At 46.2% G+C, this 11,555-nt stretch overlaps 1 pseudogene; it reads left to right on the top strand.

The window, feature by feature from the left end:
* The first annotated feature begins 3,486 nt into the window (after positions 1 to 3,486).
* Positions 3,487 to 4,263, top strand: LOC100951558 (annotated as a pseudogene).
* The last annotated feature ends 7,292 nt before the right edge of the window (positions 4,264 to 11,555 follow it).

Below are 11,555 nucleotides of genomic sequence, written 5' to 3'. Positions count from 1 at the left end.
TTAGCCGGTTGAGCTATAGGCGCCGAGCCTAGGTATTTCATTTTCTTTGTAGCTATTGTGAATGGTAGTGAGTCTTTGATTTGACTCAATACCATGTGGCTTGACTGTTATTAGTACGTAGAAATCTACTGACTTATGCTTATATCCTGAGACTTTGCTGAATTTATTATCAATTGCAGAAGACTCTTGCTGGAACCTTTGGGTTTTCTTCTGATACAATATCACATTACCAGCAAAGAGCCAAATCTCCTTTTTCCCAATCTGCATACACTTAATATTCTTCTCCAGACCTTTTTCACCTGACACTTCTCTTCCCTCTTTAATGCTTTATTTTCTCCACAGCAGACTTCGTGTTGTAACATACTTTATATTTTACAATTTTATTGTCCACCCAACCCCCAACCCCACCCCCAGAACTGCACATCCCGAAGTGGTAGGTATTCCCTGCCGTGCCCCAGGCCTACAGCTAGTGCCTGCAGCACTGCAAGCACTGTCCACACTTCCTTGGGGAAATGCGAGGAAAGCATCACATGGCCCTTCTGTATGTGTAACTGCAGGAAAGAAAAACTTGGCAGAACATACTCAGAGTTTCTGCTGCTAAATCAGACTGAGGTCTGTGAGAAACCCCCTACAATATCCTCCAAGCCCGACTTCCTGAAGGAAGGAACCAACCGTCACACCAGAAAACCATGTTACTTTCTGATGCAGTGTAGCGTCCTAAAAACGTTTATTTTAAATTATGCTGCATTCAAAGGAGGCTGCAGAGTGGCACAGAAACAGGCAGAAATCCCAATGTCCTCAACAACTCTCCACGATAGCTCATAAATCCCAGCAAAGGCACCGTACTGGCAGCTGACCTGCCAAATGCATGGGTCCAAGCCGAGCCAGCAGAGTTGCAGGACAGGGAGGGGAGTATCCGCCTAGGATCCAGGCTTTGTGAAGCAGGAAGTTTAAATAATGGAAGGTGAAGAATGGAGAGGGGAATGCAATTCTAAGCGGGGGTGGGAGCAAGGGAGGGTAGGGGAGCCCCACCCACCAAGGTCTCAGAAAAGGCCAAGGCAAGTTGAGGAGCCAGAAACCCAAGCTGGATAGCTTTCGAGTAAATGGGCCCCTGCCGGGGAGTGAGGCAGAACACGACGTGGGCTCTGTAACGCGTCTACTGCGCCTGACCACATTCCTAAGTTTCTACTATTTGCTGAATTCGTCACCCCAGGATCAAGTTTCCTGTTCCGCACGCTGAGCAGGCTGGCCTCTCCAGAGAGAAGAGCAGGAGTAGGGGTGGCAGACACAAGACAAGAAAGTGCATTTCAGGCTCGGCGCCCGCAGCTCAGCAATTAGGGTAACAACCACGTACACCGAGGCTGGCGGGTTCGAACCGGCCTGGCCCAGCTAAACAACAATGACAACTGCAGCAAAAAAAATAGCCGGACGTTGTGGTGGGCGCCTGGAGTCCCAGCTACTTGGGAGGCTGAGGCAAGAGAATCGCTCAAGCCCAAGAGTCTGAGGTTTCTGTGAGCTGTGACGCCACAGCACTCTACCGAGGGCGAAATAGTGAGACTCTGTCTCAAAAAAAAAAAAAAAAAGAAGAAAAAAAATTACACATAAAAAGAAAGTGCATTTCAGCTAACAGAAGCGATCTGTTGGGGGACAGCTGCATTTCACCGCGGGAGCGAGGCACCACCCTGGGAACAGCACTCGCCAGGAGACTGCGCCAAGGGACCCGGCGCGCCCCCACGGCCGTCGCCCCCTGGAATCCCCCGCCCAGAGGTTCCAGTCCGCCCGCAGGGCCCGCGGGGGCGAGCGCTCGCAGGCCGGACGGCGCCAGGGCCGGGGCGGGCACGCGCGCTCCTCGGCGTGGGTGGAGCTGGGAGTGGCCTGCCCGCAAGTCCCAGCGCACCGCCGGCCGGACGGCGCGGGCCCACACAACCCCATCCCTCGGCCCCCCGGCCCCCGGCGCTTACGGTCTCGGCTCGCAGGCTCCGGTGGCGGCGGGCGAGCGACACGCGAGCTCCGGCGGGCGTGGGTGGAGCTGGGAGCGGCCTCTCCGGGCGCCCGGACGCTGTCCCCGCCCAGGCCCGGCCCCTCTAACAAGGCGTCCCCGGGCGCGTCCCGCCCCGCCTGGCTACCTGAGCTACCCAGAAAGCCTGAACCGGGTCCTCTACGCCCGCTCCGCTTGGGAAAATAGCCGCTACTGGGGGCGGGGTATGGGGGGTGCGGCAGACCCGAGTCCAGAAATGGAGGGAAGCCTTGGGAACTCCATAGCAACTTGATCCCATATCTTTGTCAGTTGAATCCGAAAACAAAACCCCAGGCTTGCAGCGTGTTTGTCTTTTTAATTTCATCTTTATAGCAATTCATTGCATTTTGCAAAGTATTAGTCCATGACAGATTGGGAAATTTGAAAACAATTTTTTTGTTTAACACAGTGAGAAGCACTGGACTAAAGTGCTCTGAGGTCTTCGCGGTGAGGACTAACTCGGGAATAGATGCTGAATTCAGTGCCAGGAGAGTTAACTACTAAGTCAATCCTCCCTGCTTGGAAGGAGCTGGGGGCCTGTTATGGAGGGAGATATGGAGCCCCAACTCAAATTAGAATTTCAAAAAGGAGTCTTTTATTAATCGTGGGGCTGTCTCAACACAGTTTAAAGCAGACTAAGTGAGAAAGCATTGAGGGGTGTTAACACACATTTCTGGGGCTGAGGCTTCCCACTGGTCAGGTTGTTCTAAGGACACACGGACACACCTCTGAGAGCTTCTGACAGGCCAATAGCCTGGTAACGTGGGGTCCCTGTCCAAAGTTTCTATCTCTTTGGCCTTCCCTGGGAGGTTCCTAAGGGCTCTACGCAAATTACAACAAATGAATTCAACAGATAGATTCTTTACAACAATCCACAACAAATAAGCACAACAAAAATAATATTAATAGGGTGGCGCCTGTGGCTCAAAGGAGTAAGGTGCCAGCTCCATATGCCAGAGGTGGCGCGTTCAAACCCAGCCTCGGCCAAAAACTGCAAAAACAAACAAACAACATATATATATATATATATATAGTTACATAGTTACATTAACCACTGCAGACACTAGCCAAAAATAGATGTTAAAGGGGCTTACCTCTGCCTCCTCCTCCCACCACACCTGCTCGGTGGTGGAGGTGGCAGCCGTTTTTCCTGCCTCTCCGCCACCTCCATCGAGGCCTATCTCCAGGCTGGCTTTGGTGGGGAGGGGAACAGTAGTTCCAGACACTGCCCCTGCCTCAGGGAAGATACTACAATTGAATGAACAAAGATTGAGCTTTTTACAAGAAGTTCAGAGACGTCTATGGCCCAGTGTTCAGTTTGAATAACAGAGAATTTCACATTATGAGCTTCCCAATTATTTCATAGTCTCACTATTTGGGGAAGTTCATGCTGAATAACTGAATGAATATGGTCAGATTTCTCCAGCAAGTTCTCAGCCTGACAAGGAGAATCCCCTTTTGTCAACCTAATGAAGCACTCAAAGAAGACATACGACTCTTTTTAAGATGAACTTGAAGATTATATTAAAATACAGAAAGCCAGAGGCTTAGAGCCACAAACTTGTTTCAGAAAGATGAGAGACGACTATTTGGCACCTATGGGCACAAAGAAGAGGTTGATTCCAGACCCATGTATAGAATGTTTGATCAAAGACTCCCATCTGAAACCATCCAGACCTACCCAAGATCATGCAATATTTCACAAACAGTGGAAAACAGGTTACCTCAGTGGTTACCAGCTGGTGATGGCAGGCTGAGACTAGACTCTCTGAGCTTTTATCAATTCACCAGAGACTGTTTCTCAGAAAAGCCAGTACCCCTGAACTTTAGTCATCAGGAATATAATCGTGGCTCATGCAGTGTAGAATCTGGGGTTTACAAGTACCTCTCGTCAGATAACAGTACCAGTACTCATCAAGCCTGTCACAAACAGATACATCAGAAAAGGAAAAGGTACCCAGAGGAAGGCAGAGAAAAATCAAAGGAAGAACAGCCCAAGCATAAGAGGAAAAGACGTTTTGAGGAAATTGATTTAGATGAACACAAGAGCATTGAACGAAAGAAAAGGAGGTGGAAACAGAAACTGTACAGGTCAGTACAGAAAAGCTTAAAATCAAAAGGAGAAAAAAAGCTGAGATGTAGCCTCCAAGAAAGAGGAATGTAAGCATAGAAAAGAGAAAAAGGAACAAGGCAAAGAAAGGACAGAGGAGGAAATGCTTTGGGACCAGTCTATCCTTGGATTTTGAAGCTTTTTAGTTGGTTTTTCCAAAGCTAAATGGAAAAAAAACTAGTTTAGGAACTTGGTTTTATGATGTTCACATTTATATCACTTTTCTTATATGAACAGGTACTTTAACATATAACAAAAACTACATGAACAGAAAGTATTAAGTAGGCTTACTCTCCAACACAGAAATTACTTTTCTTCATTTTCTAAAGCATTATTACACTTTTCTTAAATTTAACATAATTTCTCTTAATGAGAGTGGTTCTGTTTTATTCATCAAGTTGCTTTAATGGCAGATTTATTTTCTTTTTGTTTTATTCTTTTTTAATGAGACAGAGCCTCAAGCTGTCTCCCTGGGTAGAGTGCCGTGGCATCACACAGCTCACAGCAACCTCCAACTCCTGGGCTCAAGCGAGTCTCCTGCCTCAGCCTCCCAAGTAGCTGGGACCACAGGTGCCCGCCACAGCACCTGGCTATTTTTTGGTTGTAGCCATCATTGCTGTTTGGTAGGCCTGGGCTGGATTCGAACCCACTACCTTAGGTGTATGCAGCTGGCACCTTAGCCACTTGAGCCACAGGCACCGAGCCAGCCGATTTATTTTCCCTTGAAAGGTTATTTATTTTAAATTGGAGGATTAATAGACTTTGAGGATCTATTTCTTGATCAGGTATGTTATAGCTTTGAACTGGCTATTTTTATGTTCGTTGGTTTTCTCTATAAAGCAATTTATTTTTTTCCTTTGTTAGATCTCACTTGCAGTGTATTTTCTAGGTTGGAAAGTGGAAAATGAAACACATTGCAATAATAATGAGCTTAAGTTACATATAGTTTTAAAAAGTTTCAAAGAATCTTGGTACAAAATCAGTTTATATTCTGGAAATATTTATAATAAAGTGTTCTAATTTCTAAACAAACAAACAAAAAAAGTGGCTTACCTCTGGAGGTGGACTCACAGGTGAATTTAGGAGTGATTGTCAGCCACTCTCTTGAGGGCTCCAGGTTCTCCAGGGACTGTAGGATGTTTCCAAGGGGTGCATCCCCACAGCCTGCCCCTCTCCTGAAGGTCGCCTGAGGGTTGTCAGAATAAGAGCCAAACAGAGTAATGCCAAGCAGCTGCTGCTTCAGAAAGCTTTTTTTCTTTAGTTCCAAATGAGTAATTGATCTTGGGTCTTCTGCTGTTTGCCTGCACCTTATCTCAAGGCTATTCGTAACATAGCAACCACAGTTTTTAGCATCCAAAAAGAGGAACAGTTTTAACAAACTTTGTATTAACTCTTTAATCGCCAGGGAGAGTTCCAAACGCAGGTGGGTCATTTACACTACAGTGTCAAAATAAAAAATGAGGATGTACAAAAGGGCCATGTAAGAAAGATAGAAGTCAGTCAGCACCAGCACAGAACGCTGCCAAACAGACCAAGATTCCAGAGCAACACTGTACAGTAAGTCAGTCCAATTCCTACCTGGAAAGCGATGTTGAAGGCAGTGGGAGACATAGGAGACATAAGAGAAAGAAGGTAAAAGGCTAGTTTCCACAGGATGAAATTCCTGGAGGGTTTCCCGATATCCAAATTTGCAGAAGAGACATAGATCTGACATGGAGAACAAGGGAGACAGACAGACAGAACAGAGGAGACAGATGGAGAACAAAGGGGACAGACAGACAGAAAACCAGTCAGGTGCTGAGCTGTGTCTGACTCCCACTCAGATGCCTTCCTGGCCACGTACCCGAAGGGATGAAATCTCTATCTTGGCATAGGCAGGGATGTATAAACCCTGTTCCAGGTCACCCTGAGCAGCCTGCCACTAAGCCATATGATAAGGTCATGGAACTGGGGGTGGAGGCCCACTCAGACTCCATAGCCTCAGGGCTGTGGAATCACATTCAAATTCTTTCACTCTCTCACTCATACAAAAAACAGAACATAGGGCCCTGCTGGAGATGGCAGGTTCAAACCCAGCCCCGGCCAAAACCAAACAACAACAACAACACCACCAACAACAAAACCCAGAACATACAAAAACACAAAATACACAAACCAGAACCAGCACAGTTGACTGCAAAAACCAGAACAACCCAATAAAGACTGCAAATACCAGAACAGGACCAGCCTGAACAGGACTAGCCTGCAAATCCAAACAATCCAGAGGACTGCTAATACCAGAACAGTCTAATAAAGGGCTGCAAACACCCAATTATGGCTGCATCCACCCATCTGCATCCAGCCTCTGGGTGTCCCAGAACAGATCAGCACTGCAGACAGACAGGCAGACAACCCTCAATTTACAGCTGCATCCAGCCTGCTGTGTCCACCCTCTGGGGGTTCCAGAATAGACTTACTGGTAAGGGATTCAGGCCAGGCCCAATGACTCCATTTTGAATTTAGTCAATCAGTTTGGCAGGTTGAGGCAGGGGGACAGAGTTGGTCTTTCACCAGGGGCTGAGAAATTCTCAACAGCTGCCCCCTAGGTGAAAACTGGCTCTTGTGCTTTAGCCACAACCAGTGGCAGTAGCCTGGGTGAAAACCCAGGAATCTCGCTGGGGCCTCCAAGAATGTTATAGGGTGAAATAAGGACCACCAAGTCAAATTAGAATTTCAAAAAGGAGTCTTTTATTAACCGTGGGGCTGTCTCAGCAAAGTCTAAAGCAGACTAAGTGAGAGAGCATCATCACTCTCTCTGAAGAGTGTGAAGTTGGAGTTTTTCTAGTCTGAAAGTTGGCAAAGGGACAAACAGGTGGGCTGGAAGTTAGTATTTAGAAGCAGAAAGAAAGTTGGCAAAAGAAGCAAAAAGCAAGCACGGGGTCACAATGACCCCCTTTTACAGAAACAAACCTTGCAATTTAGTGGATTAGCCAACAGGTAACATAAAGGGCAGTTAGATAACAATAAGGTAACATAATGCAGATCTAGCAACTAATACATGAGTAAAGCAACTTGTCACAGCACTTAGCTTGTTAACTTTTATCATGACAGTACTTGGCCCATTTGTTCTTATCTTGTCCTGTTCTGGCCCCATCTGGACTGATCTAAGAGTAATGATGCCTGTCATTATTTCAGAGTTATGGTATTCTCATCTTTTTGTCCTTTCATCTTTTATCCTACACAGCCCCCTGGTGCATGTTGGTGGCAGGTGGGCTCAAACCTGCGTGTATGGGGTTGGTACCCTACTCCTTGAGCCACAGGTGCCGCCCACACCCAGCTATTTTTTGTTGCAGCTTGGCCAGAGCCAGGTTCCAACCTGCTACATTTGGTATATAGGGCCCATGCCCTACTCACAGATCCACACATGGGTGCTGCCCTCTTTTTTGAGACAGAGTCTCAAGCTATCACCCTGAGTAGAGTGCCATGGCATCATAGCTCACAGCAAACTTCAACTCTTGGGCTTAAGCAATCTTCTTGCATCACTTATTCTGTTTTTGGTAAAGATGGAGTCTTACTTTTGCTCAAGCTGGTTTTGAACTCATGCCCAACCTGAAAATTCTTTTAAATGACTTTACACTGACCCCATAAATTACTTTATTTTAGATTCTCAAGATTTGATGATACAATAGTCCCCAAATTTGACCAGACAGAATGGCTCTGCTTCTAATCTTAGCCCTCTGGGAAGCTGAACCAGGTGGATCACTTAAGCTCAGGAGTTCAAGACCAGCCTGGGCAAGAGTGAGACCCGGTTGCTACTAAAAAATAGAAAAACTGAGGTAAGGGGGGTGGTGCCTATGGCTCAATGAGTATGGCGCCACCCCCATATACCTAGGGTGGCAGGTTCAAACCCAGCCCCAGCCAAAATGCAACAAAAAATAGCCAGGTATTGTGGTGGGTGCCTGTAGTCCCAGCTACTTAGGAGGCTGAGGCAGGAGAATTGCCTAAACCTAGGAGTTGGAAGTTGTTATGAGCTGTGACTCCACAGCACTCTACCAAGGGCAATAAAGTGAGACTCTGTCTCTAACCTCCCCCCACCACCAAAAGCTCTAAAAAAAAAAATCTGAGGCAAGAGGATAACTTGAGCTCAAGAGCTGAAAGTTACTGTGAGGTTTGATGACGCCATTGTCATTCTACCCAGGGCAACAGTGTGAGACTCTGTCTCACAAAAAAAAAATTTTTTTTCAAGAGCAATTGTCAACAACATAATAGCAGGAAGATCAGAGGTCAGCAGAAGAAAGTAAAGTTAGTCTGTATGTCAACACGATTGCAAATTGTGGCAATTTGCCACAATAAAGGCCCTTGAGAGTGAGCCCTCTATGGGCCTGCGTTGGACACTGCATTATGATGGCCTTATTTAGTAAGAGCTTTTTGTTCTTGTTCTTTTTTTGCAGAGGAGTAGGACTGTCATTTAAACTTCTATTTAGTTATTTATTTTGAGACAGAGCCTCAAGCTGTCGCCCTGGGTAGAGTGCTATGGCATAACAGCTCACAGCAACCTCAAACCCCTGGGCTCAAGCATTTCTCCTGCCTCTGCCTCCCAAGTAGCTGGGACTACATGAGCCTGCCACAAGCCCCAGCTAGTTTTTGGTTGCAGCTGTTATTGTTGTTTGGCGGGCTTGGGCTGGATTTGAACCTGCCAGGTGTATGTGGCTGGCACCTTAGCTGCTTGAGCCACAGGCGCCGAGCCGATTTATTTATCTATTTATTTATTTTGAGACAGAGTCTCACTACGCCGCCCTCAGTAGAGTGCCATGGTGTTCCAGCTCACAGCAAGCTCAAACTCTTGGGCTTAAGTGATTTTCTTGCCTCAGCCTCCCAAATAGGTTGGACTACAGGCTCCTGCCACAATGCCCAGCTAATTTTTTTAGAGATGGGGGTCTCACTCTTGCTCAGGCTGGTCTTGAACCCAACCCATGAGCTTAGGCAATTCACCCACCTCAGCCTCCTAGAGTGCTAGGATTACAGATGTGAGCCACTGCACCTAGCAGTTACAACTTTTTGACTGGGGATAAAATGGAGAAAATGGAGTCAGTCTAGGAGCTCAGCCATTTTGAGATTTTTAGATTTGCTGTAGCTCTGCTGGCTGAATCAAGCTTTTTTTCCTCTTAAATATGGTGTTTGGGTGTTTGTTCTCTCCCTCAGGCCTCGTCTTCCTACAAGACTTTGAACAAAAAATGGATTTTTTTCAAGTTACTGGGATTAGGGGGGTTATTACCTCAGGAAAACTTAACTCTAAATGACTATAAATTGTTTTATTCAATGCTTCTCATTAATTAATAACTTGGCTGTATATAAAATTCCAGAATGATAACAATTTTTTTCCTTTTATGATTTGTACTCTTTATTTTATTTTATTTTAGAAAAATGGCCTAAAGATATAGCTAGATAGAGAAGAATTTTTTTTAATTAGATCATAGCTGTGTACATTAATGCAGTCATGGGTTACAGTGTGCTGGTTTTATATACAATTTAAAACATTTTCACCAAACTGGTTAACATAGCCTTCATGGCATTTTCTTAGTTATTGTGTTAAGATATTTATAGTCTACATTTAGAAAGACTCACATGTACCCTTGTAAGATGAACCATAGGTGTGATCCCACCAATCACCCTCCCTCCATCCATCCTCCCCCCTCCCCTCCCGAACAATTTTCCTTCAGAATTTTGAAGGCACTGCTCCACAATCACCTCATTTCCACCACTACATTGAGAAATCCAAAGCCCTTCTGATTTCTATTTTTTTTTTCTTTTGGGACTTATCAGATTGTCTTTGTATCCCTGAAAGGTCAAATGGACCCCAGTTTGCACTTTTTCCCCCCTCTCCCCTTCAGCATCTAGGCCTTGTAGGAATGGGCTGTTAAACATATCCTGCAGAGACTGGGGATTAGCCCAGAGTTATAGCGGACCCTTGTAAAATCGCATTCCTACCCTTGGTTCCCCTGTAAATCTAACCTTGCAAAAATCTAACCTCCCTCTCTCCCCCTCGCAACTGAAAAAGGTATAAAAACTCCATTCTTTTGTAATTCAGGGGCTGAGAATGTTTCAGGTGTGAACCTTTCTCAGGTCAGCTGGCCAATCAAGGACCCCGTACTCAATTCAAACAGTGTGCTGGCATTTTCTCTATAATTCCACTTGTGTTGGGTACAACATTTAGAGGCCCCAGTGACATCTCACCAGCTGGAGGGTCAGCCTCCCTGCATGGTCCCCCCCAAGAGGGTGGAAATTATAGGGGAGGTGCCCCCTGAGATGTTCCAGGGCCCGTAATTTCCCAAACTCTTCCTGAGGACTCTGGAGGAACTCCAATTGACTCCACCAAAATTTTGGGTTCAAAACTCCCTCTCGAGAGGTAAGTCTTCCTTTTCTAATTGTAGTTTGTTTGTCTCCCAAGAACAGACCACAAAATAGTCACTGGGACACCAGTGTCACCATGATACCGGAGTTTCAGGTTCTTGGTCTTGGCAATTCGAAGAATGAATCAATGGACCACAGGATCAGTGGTAAGACAGGATTTATTCACAGAAACAAAAAACTACAACTACAAAAAAACAAACCTCCTGGCAGAGAGAGCCCAGGAGGGGAAAAAGCTCTCCTGCTTCCTCTTCGAGGTCTGTCCTTGGGCTCCCTGCTCAGGGGTTTATATAGTCAGAGGAGGTTGTTTTGCTGGAACTCAATGTTGACTTTTAGGGAATGGGTCTTTGTCAGGTACAGCCAGTCATCCAATCAACAGCAAGGTGTTAGAACTCTCAGGCCCTGGAAACCCACATGAAGAGACAGCAAGGCACCATCTGTGAAGTTGACTAGTCAGAAGTGCATGGGGAGGAGACAGCAAGGCGCCAGTGTCTCCCCTACAGCTGCCCGGCCCAGTGTTCCATCCTCCCTGTGTTCTAACCTGGTTCCTCCAGCCACTGTAGCATCAATACAGCCAGAGCTAAGACATCGGGTCATGGCACCACCTGTCCTGCATCAACCAGGACACTGGTGAGTTCCCTAGGGAACCAGGTTAGAACACAGGGAGGATGACAGGGGCCCAATAAGAAGGCATAGGGACTCCTGAGGGCCACTGGCAGAAGCCCAAGAAGGAGACATGGGGCTCCTGAGGGCTGCCTGGTGCTGCGTAGGTCTGTTCCAGGTTCTTGGAAACACCAGGACACCTGTGGGGAGTGGCGTTTGGTTTCTTCTTTGTTTGTGCGCTTCTTCCTCAAAATTGGCATCCGTGTGCCTGTTATTCTTATTGTCTGTCTCAATATAATTTCTATTCCTTTTCATTGGGTTCACAATTGTGGGAACTCAATAAAGTAAACCCCTCTCACATCTCCAGCGCAGGTTAAAGAATTTCACTGCTAGCTTCTCTGATGACTATGGAGTCTGGTTTTCTTTTTTTTTTTTTTT

Source organism: Otolemur garnettii, unplaced genomic scaffold (assembly GCF_000181295.1).
Source record: "Otolemur garnettii isolate 467f Iridium unplaced genomic scaffold, OtoGar3 scaffold00045, whole genome shotgun sequence".
Lineage (NCBI taxonomy): Eukaryota > Metazoa > Chordata > Mammalia > Primates > Galagidae > Otolemur > Otolemur garnettii.
Note: the sequence above shows the minus strand (reverse complement) of the source record. Positions and strands in the feature narration are given on the sequence as shown.